Source organism: Camelina sativa, chromosome 8, assembly GCF_000633955.1.
Source record: "Camelina sativa cultivar DH55 chromosome 8, Cs, whole genome shotgun sequence".
Classification (NCBI taxonomy): Eukaryota; Viridiplantae; Streptophyta; class Magnoliopsida; order Brassicales; family Brassicaceae; genus Camelina; species Camelina sativa.
In genome coordinates, this window is record NC_025692.1 from 5,657,180 (window position 1) to 5,662,408 (window position 5,229).

A 5,229-nucleotide genomic window follows, 5' to 3' on the forward strand; every position below is an offset into this window, starting at 1 on the left:
TGAAAAATATACGATATTTCTATAGAAAAATCGTTGGTTTTTATCGTATATTAAAATGTTATATGACTCAGATTACAAGAAGCTATAGGAACCCTCTAACATAATGTAGTTGTTTAAGTAAGCAGATACATTTTGCTAAAACTTTATGCTACAAGTTTTAATAATCACTAGCCAAAATTTTAAACATATATTTTTCTGCGTTTTTCTATTTTAGATTAATGGTATGTGTTGAAACATTTACTCAAACCATTTACCTAAGAAAATAAACATAATATTCATGACAAAATTTTGTTGTTATTTTTGAAAGTTAAAACTATTGATGTTGGGAGTTGGTTTTCATCCCAAAAATAGGTCCTGCCAATGAATATCTGCAAAACCCAAATAAATTGATTGGGTTCTCAGAATGTGAATGAGGGTATTTTGGTCATTTCGATGGACAAACCGACATAATATTTTATATATACGTGTGACACTCTGTTTTGCGAAATTGTTTAAAGAATTGATTTGACCACTTATGTCACCAAAGTGCACTTATCTTTTCGGTCAAAAGTCCTAAGATAACTCCAGAATTAAGAGTGCTTATGCTGGAGTAGTCTCAAAATGGGTGACATTTCGGGAAGTGATTGTCGGAATTGTGCGAGTGAGGACAAAACACAAGGAAAATCATGTGGTGATTTGTAGGGATGATAAACAAGTCTTTGAAGCCTCTCGGACGTAGCAAACCGACTGTCGGATATAGATGGGTTTATGGGCCTAATGAGAGGATGTAAGGCCCATTAAGGAAGGTGGCCCATTGACTGGGATTGAACATGCGGNTGACGGAGGAGGTTTGTGTTGGTGAAGATGGCGAGGTAGAAGACGATAGCTGCGGGGAGAAACTTTTTAGCAGTCTCCCAGGTGAAAGGATCGTGATGGAGAAACCCTAATTTGCCGAGAAGCCAGACGGCGAAGGTGCAGGTAAGGTACTGGAGTGCGGTGAGAAGACCAGGGTAGTTGAAGTAGGTGATTGCAAATTTGTTGATGACGGCGAGGAGGCTGGAGCAGAGTGCGTAGCCGATTACGAGGCTGGTGGTTGTGTATTGTTTGCTTGAATCGAATCGAGAGGAAGACATTGTTGTTGTTGAGTTTTTAGGGATCCAGATCGGAGAAGATGAAGAAGAGAGGATTATTTGGGATCTGGATCGGAGTTATGAGAGAGACTAATTGGAGGAGGAAGAGGAAGGCGAAGACTTCATAATATTCATAATTCACTCAGTGTCGTACGGGAATGGCAAAAAGAAATTTGGCTGTAATCTTTGTTTTTGAGTCACTTTGAGTTAAATTGTGGTGTTAATTGTGGTCAAATGACCATTAATGGAAGGAAATTAAATTACTAATTGATTTTGGAGTTTTGTTAATTGTGTAAGAAATTTTGGTTTTTTAGACATAAACCAGTCAATGCACTTATTAGGCAAATAATTGAGATTCTCTTTCTTTCTTCCAACTTTTAATCTTTTGTTTTCTTATATTTTTTTGTTTGATTATATTTCTTTCTTAAATCATCTCATGATAATATACTATATGATACATATATATATATATATTTTGGAAAAAAGATGGCTAGCTACATAGGTGAATATATAGTTACACATACCAATTAGTATACTCAACTACACGAAGTATATGTATTATATGGTCACATGCATGAACTATATGACGTCATGTGTTCAACACCATAGACATACAATCTGGTACACTGATTGATTAATTCCGGTGAAGACCGGTGTTGACTCCGGTGTTGACCAAAAAAAATTTCTAAAATTAAAAATTAAAAATAAGGAATTATTACATTAAATTATTTATGGTTTTTATTAATTAAAAAATGTTCTATTCAATATCTAAATATTTTTTTATATATTTCCTAAATATATCTTAAATGTAAAATAGAGAACCCAAACCTAAAAAAAATTTCTAAAAATTAATTTAACATATTGTAATTGTGTAAAAAAGGGTAAAAATGAAAATATTCATATGTTAAAAGTAAATATTGTTAATTTTTTTTTGTTGTTTTTTATATGTTAATTCAATATCTAAAGATATTTTGAATCTATTTCCTAAATATATCCTAAATGTAATATAGAGAACCCAAACCTTAAAAAAAATTTCTAAAAATTAATTTAACATATTGTAATTATGTAAAAGAGGGTAAAAATGAAAATGTTCATATGTTAAAAGTAAATATTGTTAATTTTTTGTTATTTATATGTTATTTTGAGTATGTAAATTTTAAAGTAAAGAGTGTATAAATTTTTTTATAACATTTACCATGCAAAATTTAGAGTAAAGAGTCATATACTCAATATTTTGCATATTAGTTTCTAATGAAAGTAGTTGAATTTGATTTTATTGATTTTGTAGTAATCAAATAATCTGATTATGAGATATATATATATATATATATATATCTTGAAAATAATTATAAATTGTTTTATATCTTGAAAATCATTATAAATGATTTTATATCTTGAAGATTATTATAAATGAATTTTTTTATCTTGAAAATAATTATAAATGATTTTTATTTAACTATTTACTTTAGCTTGAAAAATAAAAAGTAATTAATTATAAAAATGAATATATTAGAGATATATAAAAAATATTTGGATATTGAATAGAAAATTTCTTTTAATCATGAAAACCCATAAATAATTTACTATAATAATTTTTTTTTTTAATTTAGATTTTTTTTTTGAGTGTTGGTCAACGCTGGAGTCAGCGTCGGTCTTCACCGGAGTCAATTGACCGGTGTACTGAATTATATGTCTATGATGTTGACCGCATAACGTCATATAGTTCATGCATGTGGTCATGTAATACATATACTTTGTGTAGTTGAGTATACAATAGTATACTTGGCATGTGTGACCATGTATTCACCAATACTTCGTGTAGCTAGCCATCTTTTTTCCTTTTTTTTTGTATGTTAAACTTTGAAAAATATACGATATTTCTATAGAAAAATCGTTGGTTTTTATCGTATATTAAAATGTTATATGACTCAGATTACAAGAAGCTATAGGAACCCTCTAACATAATGTAGTTGTTTAAGTAAGCAGATACATTTTGCTAAAACTTTATGCTACAAGTTTTAATAATCACTAGCCAAAATTTTAAACATATATTTTTCTGCGTTTTTCTATTTTAGATTAATGGTATGTGTTGAAACATTTACTCAAACCATTTACCTAAGAAAATAAACATAATATTCATGACAAAATTTTGTTGTTATTTTTGAAAGTTAAAACTATTGATGTTGGGAGTTGGTTTTCATCCCAAAAATAGGTCCTGCCAATGAATATCTGCAAAACCCAAATAAATTGATTGGGTTCTCAGAATGTGAATGAGGGTATTTTGGTCATTTCGATGGACAAACCGACATAATATTTTATATATACGTGTGACACTCTGTTTTGCGAAATTGTTTAAAGAATTGATTTGACCACTTATGTCACCAAAGTGCACTTATCTTTTCGGTCAAAAGTCCTAAGATAACTCCAGAATTAAGAGTGCTTATGCTGGAGTAGTCTCAAAATGGGTGACATTTCGGGAAGTGATTGTCGGAATTGTGCGAGTGAGGACAAAACACAAGGAAAATCATGTGGTGATTTGTAGGGATGATAAACAAGTCTTTGAAGCCTCTCGGACGTAGCAAACCGACTGTCGGATATAGATGGGTTTATGGGCCTAATGAGAGGATGTAAGGCCCATTAAGGAAGGTGGCCCATTGACTGGGATTGAACATGCGGTCACTAAGAGGTGGTGGTTGGGGCGTTACAAGTGGTATCAGAACCGAACCCAAACGAGTGTGGAGTCGAGTGGGCTCACACCGTCGGGGGTGACAGTCTTGGTGCGCAACGAGGACGTTGCGATCATTTAGTGGAGATGAATTGTGACACCCCGGTTTGCGGAGAAGTTTAAAAGAATTGATTTGATCACCTATGTCACAAAAGTGCACTTATATTTTCGGTCAAGTGTCATTAGAGAACTTTAGAGTTAAGCGTGCTTGTGCTAGAGTAGTCTCAGAATGGGTGACCTTCCGGAAAGTGATTGTCGGAACTGCGCGAGTGAGAACAAAACACAAGGAAAAATCATGTGGTTATTTGTAGGGATGATAGACTTGTTGAAGCATCTCGGACGTAACAAACCGACTGTCGGATATAGATGGGTTTACGGGCCTAATGAGAGGACATAAGGCCCATTAAGGAAGGTGGGCCCATGGACTGGGATTGAACATGCGGCTCACTAAGAGGTGGTGGTTGGGGCGTTACAAGTGATATCAGAACCGAACCCACACGAGTGTGGAGTCGAGTGGGCTCACACCGTCGGGGGTGACAGTCTTGGTGCGCAACGAGGACGTTGCGATCATTTAGTGGAGATGAATTGTGACACCCCGGTTTGCGGAGAAGTTTAAAAGAATTGATTTGATCACCTATGTCACAAAAGTGCACTTATATTTTCGGTCAAGTGTCATTAGAGAACTTTAGAGTTAAGCGTGCTTGTGCTANTGTTTTCTTATATTTTTTTGTTTGATTATATTTCTTTCTTAAATCATCTCATGATAATATACTATATGATACATATATATATATATATTTTGGAAAAAAGATGGCTAGCTACATAGGTGAATATATAGTTACACATACCAATTAGTATACTCAACTACACGAAGTATATGTATTATATGGTCACATGCATGAACTATATGACGTCATGTGTTCAACACCATAGACATACAATCTGGTACACTGATTGATTAATTCCGGTGAAGACCGGTGTTGACTCCGGTGTTGACCAAAAAAAATTTCTAAAATTAAAAATTAAAAATAAGGAATTATTACATTAAATTATTTATGGTTTTTATTAATTAAAAAATGTTCTATTCAATATCTAAATATTTTTTTATATATTTCCTAAATATATCTTAAATGTAAAATAGAGAACCCAAACCTAAAAAAAATTTCTAAAAATTAATTTAACATATTGTAATTGTGTAAAAAAGGGTAAAAATGAAAATATTCATATGTTAAAAGTAAATATTGTTAATTTTTTTTTGTTGTTTTTTATATGTTAATTCAATATCTAAAGATATTTTGAATCTATTTCCTAAATATATCCTAAATGTAATATAGAGAACCCAAACCTTAAAAAAAATTTCTAAAAATTAATTTAACATATTGTAATTATGTAAAA